The 20,164-nt window shown below is 35.1% G+C and overlaps 1 long non-coding RNA gene across 1 annotated transcript in view; it reads right to left on the bottom strand.

The window, feature by feature from the left end:
- Window positions 1–5,012: 5,012 nt before the first annotated feature.
- Window positions 5,013–20,164, bottom strand: part of LOC141386151 (uncharacterized) — a 304,298-nt gene continuing 289,146 nt past the window's right edge. The window contains exons 6-9 of the long non-coding RNA XR_012407491.1: window positions 10,418–10,485; window positions 9,161–9,235; window positions 8,892–9,019; window positions 5,013–6,323 (exon numbers count right to left, since the gene is read on the bottom strand). This is a non-coding gene — a long non-coding RNA (uncharacterized lncRNA). The remainder of the gene's footprint in view (window positions 6,324–8,891; window positions 9,020–9,160; window positions 9,236–10,417; window positions 10,486–20,164) is intronic.

The raw sequence follows: 20,164 nt of genomic DNA, 5'->3' as shown, positions 1-20,164 counted from the left end.
AGTCTGTTGTGGTGATTATATAGTTGCCATGGTAACACCGCAACTATAGTAATATATACTATACACAAATTACCCAATAAATAATTTGTTGTGGTGATTCTATAGTTGCTATGGTTACATAACGACTATAGTACTATACTGTAACCAAATGACTCAATATAAAATTAATCTGTTGCATTAATTCTACAGTTGCTATGGTAACACAGAAACTATAGTAATATATACTACAAGGAAATTACCCAATATTTATTTAATCTGTTGTGGTGATTCTATGGTTGCCATGGTAACAGCAACTATAGTAAAATATACCATAAGGAAATGACCTAATATGGAATTAGTCTGTTGTGTTGATTATATAGTTGCCATGGTAACACCGCAACTATAGTAATATATACTATACACAAATTACCCAATAAATAATTTGTTGTGGCGATTCTATTGTTGCTATGGTTACATAACGACTATAGTACTATACTGTAACCAAATGACCCAATATAAAATGAATCTGTTGCATTAATTCTACAGTTGCTATGGTAACACAGCAACTATAGTAATATATACTACAAGGAAGTTACCCAATATTTATTTAATCTACTGTGGTGATTCTATAGTTGCTATAGCAACATAACTGTAGCATTATACACTGAAATCATTATGTATTTTTTACAGGGTTTATTATACTACAATACACCTCAGTTTACTGTAGTAAAACTAAAGTATACTACAGTATTTAGTACAGCTGATCAGTTTATTCTACAGTATGCTGGAGCATTTATTAATAAAGCTTTGTAAATACTATAATATATACAGTACTATACACTTTTGTATGGTTCAGAAACGCTGTAGTGTTTACTATATACATGACTATAGTAGTTTGTCATGTGGGAGTTGAAGATGATGATGATGATGATGACAGAATGTACTGTACTGAGACATGAATATGGATTCAGAAAGTGTTTAGAGCAGATTAATATTCCCTTTCATTTTTCTATTCTTTGATCCATCTTAATCTGACTGGAATATTGCTTCTCAAGGTTCTTCGGTTGTGTCCCGTCTGTGCCGATACGCATCTTAATCTACAGTGGAATCAAGAACAAAACTTAGGAAATTGTCTTTGGAAATCTGTGGATCAGAGGTCAAGCGGATGATGATGTTTGGATTGTGTCAGAAGATGAATCTCCTCAAATTAATCTCTTCTGATCTAGGAGCATTGTTTTTTTTTTATTTTTTTATTTAGAGAAGTGTAAAATATTCTGCATAAAATGAGTTTTTCAGGGTCATGACGTACATTTTCTTTACAAATAAATACACCCTTCCCCATTATTATTGCAGTATTTGTGTAAATAAACCACATATTTATGTGTAACTTCATATAATAACTGTAAAACTCTTACTGGAACATTTATTTAGCTTTAAACGTAACATTTTGCTTTAATGTAATTTATTTATTTATTTACTTAGCTTTGTTTTCTGTCAGCTGTGTTTGAGAATTCATATGAAACCCCTGCTGAAAAATCCAGCTTAAACCAGTCTAGGATGGTTGGCTGGTTTTAATTGGTCAATCAGCATGGTTTTGGAGGGGTTTTGACCATTTCCAGGCTGGTTTCCAGCCATTTTCAGCCTGGTCTTAGCTGGTCAGGCTGGGACATTACCATCTAAAACCAGCATGACCAGCCTTGCCAGACTGGGAGCCCAGCCCAGCCCAGCCCAGCCAAAACCAGGCTGGTCAAGTTGGTTTTAGCTGGTCATTTTCTAAAATATAATCCTGATTTCCTTGTCTTTTGTATTGTATTAGCCTAAATAATCTTAACCTAAATAGCCGGGTCCGTCGCATTTCAGGGTCCCTTTGAAGCGTTTCCGTTGTGTTTCGAGTTATTTGAAAGTGTTGTGAGAATTTGCGAGTTCCTGATTTTGTTTGTGTTGTGAGAAAGCGCAGTGTGTTTTTAAAAAAGTGTTTGCATTGTGAGAAGTTGCAACACCTTTTCACATTTTCTTAAACTGCAGCACTCTCAGCCACCGTATTAAACCCACTGTAACCTTTCGTAAGACATAGTTTGACTTTGTTTGCTTCATTAGTTTTGTGTGGAGCGCCAGTCACATTGAAAACAAAAAATGATTAATTAAATTTACTACAGGGGCAGCACGGTGGCACAATGGGTAGCACAATCCCCTCACAGCAAGAAGGTCACTGGTTTGAGCCTTGGCTGGGTCAGTTGGCATTTCTGTGTGGAGTTTGCATGTTCTCCCCGTGTTGGTGTGGATTTCCTCTGGGTGCTCCAGTTTCCACTACAGTCCAAACACATGCGCTATAGGAAAATTGGGTAAGTTAAACTGTCCGTAGTGTATGAGTGTGAATGAGTGTGTTTGGATCCAAGTGATGGGTTGCAGCTGGAAGAGCATCCGCTGTGTAAAACATATGCTGGATAAATTGGCGGTTCATTACGCTGTGGCGACCCCAGATTAAAAAAGGGACTACGCCGAAAAGAAAACAAATGAATGAAATGACTATATTTTTTTGCACTCTTTTTACTACAATTGCTTTACAAACCATTTATATGGGCTGAATTTAAAAAGCAATGTTTAATTTAATTTGTTTAAATTCAGCCCATATCAATTGTTTGAAAGCACTTACCTTCTTAAAAGATTTGAGTAAATCCAATGAGTCTTTTTTTTTCAGCGCCGTCGCACAATCTTGAGCGTAACTGACTTTGAGAAGATGCTGTTAATTTGTATATTCCGTCTCTCTCTCTTGTCTCTGATGGGAAGACACCGAGGACTTGAGAATTCCAGTCAGAGTACACACGCAAAAGCCCGAATCCACTTAAAGAGACACTGGCGCCTTTAATATGCAAATGAAAGGTATGCAAAGATCTGATGCTTTTATTAAAGAAATCTGCCCCGAGGCTCCCGGCCGCCCCACTGCTGCGGAAACGCAGTTACACGCCGAAATAAACAGTTGTTAAAAAGGATCACATGAGTTTGTATCTGGCGAGATGAAAAGCTAATTGACATGAATAATTTATGGTGATCCGATATTTTATATAAATCAAATAGGAGAGAGAGAGAGCAAATATTTCACGTATTAGCAGGACCTGCGAATATTCATAAGGAGCGATCTGCTCCGCTCTTTAATCTACCGTCTGAAGGTCAATGAACTACATTCACCGGCTGACACACGGCGAACTTTCAAGAGCTATTAGAGATCCATAAATGATTCAAGCAGAGGGCCGTAACACACGGCTGAATAAAATCGTCTCATTTACCTTCATAAAGGCCTTTGAGTGCTTCTATTATACCTACACACATGCGCGCGCACGTTGATGGAGGTGAGGATAGACTGATTTAGTCGTCTACGTCTTTAAAGAGCGGAGAGATAAAATCACATCAGCGAGCGGCGGAGAAAATGATTCGTTTTATCAGACGTGGTTTGACAAGATGATAAAATAATCTCTATTCAGGTCTCAGACTGTTGTTGTCAGATCTGCTTTACGTCTGAGATCTGAAGTGAGCTTTCTTTTTTTGGCTGTTTTATAATTAATGGCATGTAGAGTTTCTGCACAGAGGAGCTGGAAACTCCAAGGCCACGGGTTTGATTCTTGGGGAAATGAATGCACTTATTTAGCGCTGAGCTTCACTGCAGTGTGGCTGAGCAGTGTCTGCTGGAGCTGCATCAAACTGGGAAAATTCAGTCATTCATTAGTTTTCTGTGGGGTTAGTACCTGATTTATCAGGGGTCAAACTGCGGAATGAACCGCCAACAATTTCAGCATATGTTTTACACAGAGGATGCACTTCCAGCTGCAACCCGGTACTAGAAAACACCCATACACACTCATTTACACTTATTCACACACTCTCATACACTACGGCCCATTTAGTTCATCAATTCCCCTATAGCGCATGTGTTTTGACTTGGGGAAACCGGAGCACCCGAAGGAAACCCACGCCAACATGAGGAGAACATGCAAACTCCACACAGAAACGCCAACTGACCCAGCCGAGACTTGAACCAGTGACCTTCTTGCTGTGAGGCGACAGTGTGAACTATCACCCACTGTGAAAATTCAATTCAAAATAATTCACTTTAAGTTTATTCACTTTAAGCAGCTTTACAAATGGTCAAATCACTTTTTATTAAGGTTACCAGGCGAGGCAGTAGCGCAGTAGTTAGTGCTGTCGCCTCACAGCAAGAAGGTCGCTGGCTCGCTGGTTCGAACCTCAGCTCAGTAGGTGTTTCTGTGTGGAGTTTGCATGTTCTCCCTGCCTTCGCGTGGGTTTCCTCCGGGTGCTCCGGTTTCCCCCACAGTCCAAAGACATGCGGTACAGGTGAATTGGGTAGGCTAAATTGTCCGTAGTGTATGAGTGTGTGTGTGGATGTTTCCCAGAGATGGGTTGCGGCTGGAAGGGCATCCGCTGCGTAAAAAACTTGCTGGATAAGTTGGCGGTTCATGCTGCTGTGGCGACCCCGGATTAATAAAGGGACTAAGCCGACTAGAAAATGAATGAATGAATGAATAGTTACCATAATTTCATTAGTTACCAATATCTTTAATTAGGTAACTAATAGCTTTTAACAGTATAAGTTAATAAACATAATTAACTGCAGTTATATAATATATATGATTGGTGATGTCTGTGTACATGTTCAATGAAGTGTGTTTGTGTATTAAATGTATGTGTTGTAGGTGATATACTGTACCATAATGTTGTTGAGCATTGAAATTACTATTTATTGCGATACACCATTTTGTTAAAAGGCTTTTATTAAAATTATTATTAAAGGCCATTATTAAAAATAATCATTGTTATATACTTTATTTTAGAGCACAATTCTTGTTATTATTAAACTATTAACTGTGATTTTTATAAATTTTTGTGTCTCATATTGGTAACTCATGAAGTTATGGTAACTAATAACCTTAATTAAAAGTGATTTGACCATTTGTAAAAGCTGCTTTAAAACAAAAAAAACATTGCGAAAAGCATTATGTAAATAATATCTTTTTTTTTTACGTTGATTGGTTGTAAACATTTTTTTTGGGCTGCATTTAAACAAACAAATTAAGTTGAACATTATTAAATTAAATTTGTTTGTTTAAATTCAACACAAATAAATTGTTTGCAACAGTTCTGCATGCAACACTTTTTTCAGTGATGATGATATTTCTTGCAATATTATAATTTTTTTCTAGAGAAATGCTTTTTTCATTGGCATTTATTGGTCACTTTATTTTAAGGTACATTTGTCACTATTAATAAACCAGTAACTGAATTTTTGTCTCATAAAACTCATAATTAGCTGCTTATTAATAGTTACTAGGTAGACGTTGTGTTTAGGTGTTGTGTATGATTAGAGATGTAGAATAAGCACATGTAGAACATGTGCTTTATACATACTATTAAACAGCCAATATCTTAATAACAGGCAGGTAAAAAGTCACTAGTTAATAGTGAGAACTAGTGCATAAGCTAAGTGTGGTTCGGAAAATATTCTTGTTTTTAATTTGATTGTTTTGGTTCCCTATTGGTAAACACAAGAACTGTAGCGAAAAGCACTGTACAAATAAACTTGCATTGAAGGAAAATTTCATTAAAACTTATTTTCTGCATATTATCAAGAGCAAATGCTTCTAGAAAATGCTTCTTGATTTAAGACTTTTTGTTGTTGTCTTGTTTCTTTGCAGTGTAGGGATCCCTAGTGGGACTTTCATTTTAGTTCTGCATTGAGTCACCATGCACATGTCCAGACTTCAGACCATCAGGCTGATGTCAGAAGGAAATGACGCAACTGAATTGTCCATCTCAGAAAGGAGTCCATTCTTCTCCACAAGCTCTTGGATCATTTGCACAAAGGCGACTCTTCTAGCGCTGAACTTTTGACAGCTCCTGCTTCTCCAGATGCTTTTTTTTTGTGTCCGTGTTGCAGTGGGTGAATTCCTGGCATTTCTGCGTGTTTGCAGCACTGACGCTCCTCTGTAAGCGCGTCTTTGTTCGATCCCTCCCATAGAGTGCCCTCCGCAACCCCAGACCCATGCATCTAAAACTATTGACCTCCATCCGCCTCGAGAATGACATATATTTGCGCTTTTGATGGATGGAGGGTCTCCTTTTCACCCACGGTTGGTGTGTTTGGCAGGGCAGGGAATGGTTGTGTCATTATGCATCATATTTCTGTGGTAAATACTCCGCGAGTGTGTCATTCTGGACCGGCTGCTTATGTAGGCGATGGAGTCTTCTGATGGAGTAAATGCGAGCATGCGAGCGTACAGCGGGTTTGTTGACGTGGGCGTTTGGGGAATCCTTGCAATTCACCATGACGTGCACTGGAAAGAAATATCTGTACATTAGCAGTTTGGGATGCATGTTTTTATTTTTTATTTATGCATTTGAATTGCATTATGGGAGCTTGATCTTTGTGCCAACAACCGAAAAGTTGTAAGGAGTGACTTTTATGAGCATTTGTAGTAGTTTGCAGTGCTATATTGTCTGGGGTGGGTTGCATTTTATACTATAAAAACCTTGTAATAAACTGCCAGTACATTTTCTGTGATTTTACAGACATATCTCTCTAAGTATTATTTTTTATATAGGTGCAGTCAGAATTATTAGCCCCCCAGTATAGCCCCCTCCCCCCCAAATTTCTGTTTAACCCAAGCGGCAACCTCCCGCTCTCCCTCAGGAAGCCAATACGGAAGTAACTAAAACTGCAATTCATCCGAAATTCCGCTAGTCGTGGCCGCTCCTGGCTCCAAAACAGAGCAAATTTCAATTGAGCGCACTGTTAGAATGGCCAACTTTACAGCAGAAAAAAAGATGTTTACAGCCTGCTACAAAAAAAGATTTTGGTTAATACAGGTAATATCACCCTTCATGACAACTGTGAGGGGGTGAATTTTTTTATAACTCATCCGTTTCCTTTATATTAAGTTATATTTAGTTTGCATAATTAAGGGCGTGGCCACTTGAGTGACAGCTAGGTCTCGTTGGTTGCCGTCACGTCACCTCAGTTGAATCCTGCAGATTAGCCACTGATCTCGGCATATTTATCGTATTTCTGTGTTGTTTTATGTGGCTTTACACACTCAGCTGCCTTTTGGACTTGTTTCCTACAATTATTAGATGGCATGGCATGCTGAGTGCACTTAATTGTGCTCACAAACCATTCACGTGGCCTCCGTTTCCCATGTAAGTAAAGTTATATACTTATATACCATCTCTATACATGTATTTGTTTTATTTAAGATCATTTATCGTTTTTATTTATATTTAGAGCTGTAATGCACTCCAGAATCTGTCAGATTGATTAGCTGTAGGCTCTAGATCAGTCATCTGAAGCGTTGTCATACAGTGTTATGCTGGATTTCATCAATAGTCTTACATTAACTAACACAGACTATATCTGAAGTGTTTGGAAGTAATTTGCATTTTCCTCCTGTTGACAAACGTCATAAGAACAATGTTTAGTGGCTCAATGTGTTACAGCAGTGTTTTTAAAAGTCTAAACACTTTATTGATATAGTGTACAACAAAGCACAAGTGGTCAGAATACAAACGAATCACAGGTGATAAAGTATTAAGCATTTCTCCCAAAGCAAAGTGTGTCTGAGCCAGGTATAAACTAAATGCCAGCAGGTGTCTGTAGCTCCGCTCACTCTCCGCCTGTTTGCCCTTGTTTGGTATCCCGCCGTGGGTGTGATGACGCGTGACCAAAATGGCGACGGTTGGCCACGCCTACTTGTGGCTTCTTTTGTGCTCTTCAGAAACCTGTGGGTGACGTCACGGATACTACGTCCATATATTTTACAGTCTATGGTTTAACCGAGATGTTTTTTTCTCGACCCATTTCTAAACATGATAGTTTTAATAACTGACTTATTTTCTTTTTGGCATTATGACAGCAGGGCGACGCAGTGGCGCAGAAGGTAGTGCTGTCGCCTCACAGCAAGAAGGTCGCTGGTTCGAGCCCAGTCTGGGTCAGTTGGCATTTCTGTGTGGAGTTTGCATGTTCTCCCCATATTGACGTTGGTTTCCTTCGGGTGCTCCGGTTTCTCCCACAGTCCAAACACATGCGCTATAGGGGGAATTGGGTAAGCTAAATTGTCTGACTGTGTTTTTGGAAAGGCCAGTGAGGAGGCCGTTACAGTAATCCACCCTACTGCTGATAAAAGCATCAACAAGTTTCTTTAAATCCTCTCTGGAAACATGCATTTAATACCTGCAATGTTTTAGAGATGATAGTATGCTGATTTACTAACTGCTTTGACATGACTACTAGAACTCAGATCTGACTCCAGAGTCACACCAAGATTCTTGACCTCAATTAGGTTAACTAGACAAGTTAGGGTAAATACGCAAGTCATTGTATAATGATGGTTTGTTCTGTAGACAATCCAAAACCTGGTGGTCTAGTGGTTAGGCTTAGGCGCTCTGACCGCCACAGCCTGGGTTCGATTCCTTTCTTTTATACCTGTATCCTTGCTGCTATTGCACTGCTGGTTAGACCTAAACTGCATTTTGTTGTCTTGTACTTGTGCATGTGTAATGACATTAAAGTTTAATCTAATCTAATCTAAAGCAAATATTGCTTAAGGGGTTAATGATATCGACCTTAACATGGTTTATTAAAAGCTGCTTTTATTCTAGCCGAAATAAAACAAACTTTCTCCAGAAGAAAAAAATCGTATAGGAAATACAAAAAATTCCTGAATCTGTTCAGCATCATTTGGGAAACATTTGAAAAAGAAACACAGGAGGGTGAATAATTCTGACCGAGCTCTATAATGTCAATAAAAGTCACTTTGTTAAACTGTAGAGCAGAGCAGAGATCCCATAATGCAATTCACAACCAGAAATAAACAGAAAACAGACAAAATATGGGAACTGTTAATTACCGGGTTTTTACAGTGTGATTGGAGAAGTCTCGGGCTAGCAGAAACTGACCAGCTCCTGACTGTGGAGACGTGGAGAATCTCACTGGACTTGGAAATGGGTTTTTATTTAAGCGTCTGCGGTCTCTGGACTGGAGCACCATTAGAGAATGGAGAACATTAACACTCGCATAATTAATTTTTCCTTTTTTTTCATAAAGACATTTTAATTCTGAGTGATGATCAAATTATCTGAGTGTTGGGTATTTTAGGAAAGAGTTTTTGAGGCAAACCTCTAACGCAGGCTCATTGGAAACTGTTCATTTTGCTGGAACTGGAAAACATTAGCGTACACTTGACTCCAATTTCTAGGTCAAATGAACACCACAGGACAAAATAATGTCAATAACTTTTGTTGCTTTTCACACCAATGATCTTAACAGGGACATTACGAATAAAAGTTTTGCAGTTTACATCAAATAAACACCACGAAACAACTTAAAGGTGTCTATGATTTGTAATTGAATACATTTGCATCACCTTCCTATCTTCTTACCTACAAATTTGGTCAGTTTGCTCAGTTGCTCATATTGTAGGGTGTAGAGTCCAGTGAAGCAGGCCTCCACAAAATAAATGAACTAATGCAAAATCAAGGTAAAACTCTCCGTGCATTGTTTTTCCTAATTAGGTACTTGAAAAAAAATCTGTACGTTCTCCTGAATGTGTACTAAAAGGACGTGTATCTGAAGTAAGTCATGTTATCAGATTCACAAAAAATGGATAGTGGATTTGTCATCTGAAACATAAGCATAACACGCTCTAAGTAACCTATTTTAGATTCACAAACAATGTAGACAACGCCCCGTAGTAGACATGTCATGGGAAACGTCCAATGAAAAATAATTCCTTATTTGACATTTTTGTCAGCAATAATTCACATTGAATTTAAATTTGATCAGAATTAAATCTTCCTGAGGTTATTTTTAAAGATCTTTAGCTTTTCTCTATAGAGAGTGAATGCATGTCAGATAAAGGTTGCATAACACCTACGATTTATGCACTACTTACAGTCCTTTCCTGGATAGGTTCTGCAAGATTTTTCGTGATTTCTCATTTTGCATTGGACAGCTGCAGTGTGAAGAAAGCACACAAATATTTCTGCATGTGTCATACATTGCAAAACTCCTCGGTTTAGCACTCAAGGCCTGAGTTTTCCAATGCAGTTTTTTTTTTGCAATTTATCCTTATAATTTCTAATAAATAAATAAATAAATGGTAGGTCCCCTTTAAGTTTTTCTTTAAGTCTGGCTACAAAGCACAAAAAGATTTCTGCATGGTGTCATACATGAACCGAGGAGTTTCGCAATGGTTTATTTGCAGCTTTTCTTCTCCAGTCATTTCTATTTTTTTAATAATGTTTTTGTGGCTCCTTTTTAAAAATTTTTTTCCTGTGTCTGGCCTCTGTAGCTTTCCATTAACATGCAGCAATTCAAAAATATGAAAAAGCATGAAAATACAATGTGACATTGCATAATATATTGAGTACTCACAGTGCTTTCCTGGAAAGGATCTGCATGAAGATTCTTCGAGAATTCTCCTTTTGCATTGGACAGCTGCACTGTGAAGAAAGCACACAAACATTTCTGCATGTGTGCAAAACTCTTCAGTTTAGCACTGTAGGCCTGAGTTTTGCAATGCAGCTTTTTTTTTTGCATTTATCTTGGTCATTTAAAAAGAATACAAATATTATAGCTTCCTTTTAAATTGTCCCATGTCTGGCCGGCAAAGCACAAAACATTTTTGCAGGTTGTCAACCTCTTGAACCGAGGAGTTTTTCAGTGGTTAATTTGCAGGTTTTCTTCTCCAGTCATTTCTAAAATGTGTTTTTGTGACTCCCTTTTAAATCTGCACGTGTCATACATTACAAAACAGCTCAGTTCAGGAGTTTTGCAATGTGCAATGGTTTATTTGCAGCTTTCTTTTCCAGTCATTTGCAAATGTTTTTTTTTTTTTTTTTTTTTTTTACCGGCTCCACTATTTAAATTTTACATTTTTTTTGTGGCCTCCATAACGTTCTATTAACATGCAGCAATTTATAAATATGAGCATGAAAATAGAATATGACTGATTTGCATAACACCTACAATACATTCAATACTTGTACAGTGCTTTCATAACAACGATCTGCATTATAGTTAGAACATGATAAACCAAGGAGTTTTGCTCTGTACTTCTTACAGTGCTTTCCTGGAAAAGATCTGCATGAAGATTCTTCGAGAATTCTCATTTTGCATTGGACAGCTGCACAAAAACATTTCTGCATGAGTGCAAAACTCTTCGGGCTAGCACTTTAGGCCTGAGTTTTGCAATGCAGCTTTTTTTGACATTTATCGATGTCAAAAATTGATTGATATTTTCTGCAACATTTCTGATGTGTGTCAACCTCGAGGAGTTTTTCAGTGGTTAATTTGCAGGTTTTCTTCTCCAGTCATTTCTAAAATGTGTTTTTGTGTCTCCCTTTTAAATCTGCACGTGTCATACATTACAAAACAGCTCAGTTCAGGAGTTTTGCAATGTGCAATGGTTTATTTGCAGCTTTCTTTTCCAGTCATTTGCAAATGTTTTTTTTTTTTTTTTTTTTTTTTTACCGGCTCCACTATTTAAATTTTACATTTTTTTTCTGGCCTCCATAACGTTCTATTAACATGCAGCAATTTATAAATATGAGCATGAAAATAGAATGTGACTGATTTGCATAACACCTACAATACATTCAATACTTGTACAGTGCTTTCATAACAACGATCTGCATTATAGTTAGAACATGATAAACCAAGGAGTTTTGCACTGTACTTCTTACAGTGCTTTCCTGGAAAGGATCTGCATGAAGATTCTTCGAGAATTCTCATTTTGCATTGGACAGCTGCACAAAAACATTTCTGCATGAGTGCAAAACTCTTCGGGCTAGCACTTTAGGCCTGAGTTTTGCAATGCAGCTTTTTTTGACATTTATCGATGTCAAAAATTGATTGATATTTTCTGCAACATTTCTGATGTGTGTCAACCTCGAGGAGTTTTTCAGTGGTTAATTTGCAGGTTTTCTTCTCCAGTCATTTCTAAAATGTGTTTTTGTGTCTCCCTTTTAAATCTGCACGTGTCATACATTACAAAACAGCTCAGTTCAGGAGTTTTGCAATGTGCAATGGTTTATTTGCAGCTTTCTTTTCCAGTCATTTGCAAAAGTTTTTTTTTTTTAATTTATTAATTTTTTTTTTACCGGCTCCACTATTTAAATTTTACATTTTTTTTCTGGCCTCCATAACGTTCTATTAACATGCAGCAATTTATAAATATGAGCATGAAAATAGAATGTGACTGATTTGCATAACACCTACAATACATTCAATACTTGTACAGTGCTTTCATAACAACGATCTGCATTATAGTTAGAACATGATAAACCAAGGAGTTTTGCACTGTACTTCTTACAGTGCTTTCCTGGAAAGGATCTGCATGAAGATTCTTCGAGAATTCTCATTTTGCATTGGACAGCTGCACAAAAACATTTCTGCATGAGTGCAAAACTCTTCGGGCTAGCACTTTAGGCCTGAGTTTTGCAATGCAGCTTTTTTTGACATTTATCGATGTCAAAAATTGATTGATATTTTCTGCAACATTTCTGATGTGTGTCAACCTCGATGAGTTTTTCAGTGGTTAATTTGCAGGGTTTCTTTTCCAGTCATTTCTAAAATGTGTTTTTGTGTCTCCCTTTTAAATCTGCACGTGTCATACATTACAAAACAGCTCAGTTCAGGAGTTGTGCAATGATTTACTTGCATCCTTTTTAGTTTTGAGGTCATTTATTTGCAACGTTTCTTCTGCCGCCACTTCTAAAATGAATTGTCGTGGCACCCCTGTTCATTTTCCTATGTGAAAAACATTTCTGCATGGTGCCATGCATGAACTGGGGAGTTGTGCAATGGTTTATTCGCAGCTCTTTTTCTCCAGTCATTTCTAAAGTTTAATATAATTTTTCTTTTTGTGGTTCCACTTTTAAATTGTCCCCTGTCTGGCATGCATTCCCTTAACATGCAGCAATTGATAAATATGAATGTGAAAATACAATGCGACTTATTGCATAACACCTATAAGCAACTTTTTACAGTGCTTTCATAAACACGATCTGCATTTTGCATTGGAGCATGATGAACCAAGGAGTTGTGCAATGGTTTTGTTTGCAGCTTGTTTTATTGTGGCTCCCCTTTTTAATGTCTCCCTTGTCTGGCCTGCACAGCATTCCATTAGCATGCAGCAATTCGTAAATATGAACGTGCGTCTGGCGACGGGCTTCTCCGCTAAACAGAAGTGATCGCGTGTGACAGGACGGAGCCTCAGTCATTCACCCGGCCCTTATCCCATCAAATGCTTTTCACATCAACACAATATTGGAGGCGAGCGCTGCGAGGTCTGTGAGTTAATGCAGGGTGAAGCCATGCCATCTCCCCCGTGAGCTCATTGTGTCCCGTGCCCACCGTGGCACCGTATGGGTCCCGGATGGGCTTTTACAGATGCACGCCCCATCCTCAGCGAAAGGGAGGCGTCTGTGTGTGTGTGTGTGTGTGTGTGTGTGTGTGTGTGTGTAGACACGGATAATTCAGGGCTGATCTCTCGGCGCTGCGGTAATGAGGGTGATTTAAAGAATGTTCGCACATCTCCGAGCGCTGATAAATGTTATTATTCATGCACAGGTGCTGCTGCGAGCTGCCTCTGAATGATAATTAAGATAATCTGTCTCTTTCTTCCCACTCGCCTTTCACACGGATCACTTTGTTCTGCACTTTCTCTGCTCTCAATGGCAGGCGCTGCTGTGTCTCCGGCCCGTTTCTATTGTCTCCTGGCTTTTTCCAGCACAAAAACCTCACCAAACAACTGGGACTACTAGACGTGGATTTCTCTCTCTCTCTCTCTCCCTCGAGCTCTTCCGAATACGTGCCAAGATGAATTCGAGTCAAATGAAGAAAGTTAGCAATCCTGCGGGGAATGGAAGTGTGATATCGTGTGTACACAGTGGCGAGGATACACTTAGAGCACTTGTCCTGTATTTTACTGTACTTTAAACCAGATTTTGGAGATTAAACTTGTCTTCATAATAAGGCTTAAATTGATTCTCACTGTGCTGAGGTCATGGATTCGATCCTCAGAAAAATGCATGACCTGATTAAATGCGTACCTAGAATGCAATGCAAGTCGCTTTGGGTTACTGCATCTCTCAAATGCGTGATATGAGGATTATTTTCTCATTTAAAGTTTCTGTCTTGTTTGTTGTACAAATCTTTATTTTTATTTTTTAATATAATTATTTTTAGGGGTTTTCATCTTTATTGATAGGACAGTGGAGATACAGAGACAGGAAAGTGTGGGGAGCAGAGATAGGGGAAGGATCAGCAAAGGATCTCGAGACGGGAATCAAACTCTGGTCGCTGCGAGCACCTTGGTACTATGTGTTGGCGCACTAACCACTAGGCTATTGGCACTGACTGTAGTCCAAATCTTAAACCAAGAAGCATTTTCTAGACTAGAAAAAATATTGTCTTTTTTTTTTTTTTTTAGAAATAATGAGTGAAAATTAAGTGAGTTTTTACTTAAAACAAGCAAAATAATCTGCCAGTGGGGTAAGAAAAAATAACCGTATGTATACACAGAAAACTAGTTTATTTCGCTTTCCACATTGGCAGATTATTTCACTTGTTTTATGTAAAAATTCACTTAATTTTGACTTATTATTTCTGCAAGCAAAACGAACACTTAAAGCACTCGTCTTCTACTTTACTGTACTTTTACCCAGATTTTGGAGATTAAACTTGTTCATAATAAGGCTCAAATTGATTCTCACTGTGATCTCAATGCTGAGGTCATGGGTTCGATTCTCAGAAAATGCATGACCTGATTGAATGCGTACCTAGAATGCAATGCAAATCGCATAAATGCATCTCTCAAATGCGTGATTGTACACAGTTTATGATGATTATTTTCTCACTTAAAGTTTCTGTCTCGTTTGTAGTCCAAATCTTAAACCAAGAAGCATTTTCTAGACAAGCAAAAATATAGTCTTGTTTTCAGAAATGAGTGAAAATTAAGCAAAATAATCTGCCAGTGGGGTAAAAAAAAAAAATCGTATGTGTACATGGGAAAACTAGTTTATTTTGTTTATAATTGGCAGATTATTTCACTTGTTTTATGTAAAAACTCACTTAATTTTGACTCATTATTTCTGCAAACAAAACGAACACCTTAAAGCACCTGTCCTCTACTTTACTGTACTTTTACCCAGATTTTAGAGATTAAACTTGTTCATATTAAGGCTCAAATTGTTTCTCAATATGACCTCAATGCTGTGGTCATGAGTTTGATTCTCAGAAAATGCATGACCTGATTAAATGCGTACCTGGAATGCAATGCTAATCGCATAAATGCATCTCTCAAATGCATGATTGTACACATTTTATGATGTGGCACTTATTTTATATTAAAAGTTTTTGTCTTGTTTCTAGTCCAAATATCTAAAAAAACATATAGTCTAGTTTTCTGAAAAAAAAAAAAAATAGTCAAAATTATGTGAGTTTTTACATAAAACAAGCAAAATAAAAGAAGAAAAAATAGTTTTTATTTACTCATTAGATTATTTTTCTTACCCCATTGGCAGATTATTTTGCTCGTTTTAAGGAAACTTTATTTGGACATAATACTTCTGTAAACAAGACTATATGTTTTGCTTGTCTAGAAAATGCTTCTTGATTTTAGATTATTATTATTATTTTTTTTTATATATTTGGACAAAATAAAAAAAATAATAACAAGAAAAGTCTTTTTTTGCCAGTGTGGTTTGCTGTAATGCAAGCATCAGATTTGTTTTAGTTGCTTCTCCTATAATCGAAGTAGAAAGAAGCTCCGCTTTTCTCCTACAAGAGAAGATTTCACTGTATTAAGTGATTTTGACAGAAGAAAACTGAAAAATTCTACAGTAAACATTTGAAACCTGGTTAACCTGGTAAATTTTCTTAACAATTATTAAAATATATAACCATAAATTCCATGCATGACAATTGTATTCATTTCTTCTCATCAATTATGTACATTAGAATTTAATGTTACATCTAATAATGTTTATTGAATGCATTAAGTGCCGCATGTTTCCATTATAGTTGCACATTAATTACATATTAATGAAACACGGTAGTTGACCATACATTCAGCAATGTCTTTTTAAAACACAAACACACCTGGCTGTACCTGACTGCTTTTGTAATGCATTTTCCCCCTTGTTTCTATTCTGTTTTCCATTGTATTAGATTTTTTTCATTTGTGTACTCCTTTCCATAATAATAATAATAATAATAATAAAAATAATAATAACTATAATGGTAAAAAGACACTTTAGTGGGCAGTCCAAGCTGCTGTTTGCATTGTCAGAGTTGCAATTGCACTGCAAAACAATGCTTTTCTAATGAAGAGTTTCTAGTCCAAAGTTCATATCTTTAATCAAGTTTACTAGAACCGGCTTTACTGACAAAATGCACATGAAAATTGCCTTTGATTAATCATCCAGCTCTACGGTGAGACTAATTTCTCCCCCAAAAAGCTACTCCTATATTAGCTAGATTTGGTTTGTGATTCTGCTTTCCTGTGGGTTCACGTGAACCAAAAAGCAGAACAACGACGTCGCTGCTTACAACACACAAAAAGAGCAAAAGCTAATTGCATGTGTCTGTCTAGAACCGTTTTGTCCAATGCTTGAGTGCATTTAGCATTAACTAACACCACAGTGTGTGTGTGTGTGTGTGTGTGTGTGTGTAAGCTGGAAAGGTTAGACTATGTGAAGGGTTTGTGTGTAATTACCTGAAGTACAAAGGCTCTTCCCCGAGGCCCGGCGAATGGAAGTGTCTACTGTCAAACACCCTCATTAGAAAGCAGCTCCATATCATTAATCTAAATGAAAACTCTCCTGCAGACCTCAGCTGAACAGGTTTGTAAACAATTAAGTTAAACCTAAATAGACCTGTCAGAGTTGAACAGGGTTCACGGCACTCTTCCTCTGTATGGGAAATGAAGAGCGTTTTTACACCACACTTCTTAATGCAATGCTTTTGCTTGACTAGAATGCTTATTAGGGCCCGAGAAATGCTGCGATGATTTATTCATTTTAATTTTCCTTCAGCTTAGTTTCTGATTTATCAGTGGTCGCCACAGTGGAATGAACTGCCAACTATTCCAGCATATAATTTTATGCAGCAGATGCCCTTCCAACAGCAACCCAGTTCTGGGAAACACCCATACGCAATCATTTACACTCACACACACTCATACACTACGACCAGTTTAGTTAATCAATTCCCCTATAGCACATGTGTTTAGACTGTGGGGGAAACCGACCTTCTTGCTGTGAGGCCACAGGGCTAACCACTGAGTCAACATGCCAACCTATATTATATTATATTATATTATATTATATTATATTATATTATATTATATTATATTATATTATATTATATTGTATTATATTATATTATATTATATTATATTACATAACATTATATTTATTATATTACATTATATTATATTATATTATATTATATTATATTATATTATATTATATTATATTATATTACATAACATTATATTTATTATATTACATTATATTATATTATATTATATTATATTATATTATATTATATTATATTATATTATATTATATTATATTATATTATATTATATTAAATTATATTACATTATATTATATTATATTATATTACATTATATTATATTATATTACATTATATTATATTATATTATATTATATTATATTATATTATATTATATTGTATTATATTGTATTATATTATATTATTTTATATTATATTATATTATATTATATTATATTATATTATATTATATTACATTATATTACATTATATTATATTATATTATATTACATTATATTATATTATATTACATTATATTATATTATATTATATTGTATTATATTGTATTATATTGTATTATATTATATTATATTATATTATATTATATTATATTACATTATATTACATTATATTACATTATATTATATTATATTATATTACATTATATTATATTATATTATATTATATTATATTATATTATATTATATTATATTATATTACATTATATTACATTATATTACATTATATTACATTATATTATATTATATTATATTGTATTATATTATATTATATTATATTACATTATATTATATTATATTATATTATATTATATTATATTATATTATATTATATTATATTACATTATATTACATTATATTAAATTATATTATATTATATTATATTATATTATATTATATTATATTATATTATATTATATTATTATGGGCTGCACGGTGGCACTGTGGGTAGCATATTTGCCTCACGCGCGGATGAACGAATCACTTTCTGAGAGGACTCGTAGTTCCCCGAGTCATATTGAAGATTCGTTCAAAATGAACGAATCGTTTATGAACAACCTATCACTAATCTGCATTTAATCAAATCCTGTTAGTTAGTAATGATCATTTATACACAAGTATTTATGTGTATAAAGCATCTGTTTTGTGAGAAGTGCTTCTTATATGATATGTAAACGACCTTCCTCGAGCGAGAATGACGCCGATTGAAACTTTCTGTGGTACACCATGCACACCATTGGTACCCTTTTAGTAGTGGAAACGCAAGCCTGATAAAGGTGACCTGTGTCGACCCGCACCATACCGTGCTATACCACTCAGTAGAAATGGGCCAAAAGAAATCCTCTAGTCCAGCACTGTGCAATATTTGATCCTTTTCTGCTTTTTGCACTGTAAGGATTGCACATAGTACAGTGACAATGACGAATCTCGAATCTCCGTGCGCTCTGCTGTAGGTTTGGGAAGATGTGAAGCAGCTGGAGACGTTGAGCAAAGCTTCTTCCCGGTGCTCATGTTGGCCTCTTGAGAGACGAGAACACACGGTTACTCAACTCAACATCAGCACACAGACACGGCAAATCAAACTTAAGCAAAGATAAACAAAACAACTCATTTGCACACAAAAGCAGAGCGGATTAACAGCGTCCGTCTGCTGTCGAGCGGCTCCTGTAAACAGGCGTCGTGTTGAGATGACACAGCTGTAGTCGCACTTAAACACAGCCACATACGCACTGCAAACGCAAACACACACATAACAAGACTGGATACAAAAACAACAGTGTTTCACATGGGAAACCACAGAGAGGATCTTCAGGCCGGAGTGTCCTGCTTATGTGGATGCTTTGAGACGTTTTCACCATATACTGTAGGCCAGATTGAAAAAGCCAAGATATTTAGAGAAAACAAAAATCCATATAATATAATATAATATAATATAATATAATATAATATAATATAATATAATATAATATAATATAATGTAATGTAATGTAATGTAATGTAATATAATATAATGAAATATAATATAATATAATATAATATAATATAATATAATATAATATAATATAATATGTAATATAATATAATATAATATAATATAATATAATATAATATAATGTAATGTAATGTAATATAATATAATGTAATATAATATAATATAATATAATATGTAATATAATATAATATAATATAATATAATATAATATAATATAATGTAATGTAATGTAATATAATGTAATATAATATAATATAATATGTAATTTAATATAATATAATATAATATAATATAATGTAATGTAATGTAATGTAATATAATGTAATATAATATAATATAATATAATATAATATGTAATTTAATATAATATAATATAATATAATATGTAATTTAATATAATATAATATAATATAATATAAAATAATGTAATGTAATGTAATGTAATGTAATATAATATAATATAATATAATGTAATATAATGTAATGTAATGTAATGTAATGTAATGTAATGTAATATAATATAATGTAATATAATATGTAATTTAATTTAATATAATATAATATAATATAATATAATATAATATAATGTAATGTAATGTAATGTAATGTAATGTAATATAATGTAATGTAATATAATATAATATTTAACAATAATAACATATTTAAAAATAAATAATAAGAAAACAAAGGACAAACTAACCTTTTACAACTCTACAAAGTGGATACATTTACCGGCCACTTTATTAGGTACACCTGTCCAACTGCTCGTTAAAGCAAAATTTGTAATCAGCCAATCACATGGCAGCA

The sequence above is a fragment of the Danio rerio genome, chromosome 6 (genome assembly GCF_049306965.1).
Source record: "Danio rerio strain Tuebingen ecotype United States chromosome 6, GRCz12tu, whole genome shotgun sequence".
In the NCBI taxonomy this organism is placed as follows: domain Eukaryota; kingdom Metazoa; phylum Chordata; class Actinopteri; order Cypriniformes; family Danionidae; genus Danio; species Danio rerio.
This window is presented reverse-complemented; position numbering and strand designations above follow the sequence as displayed.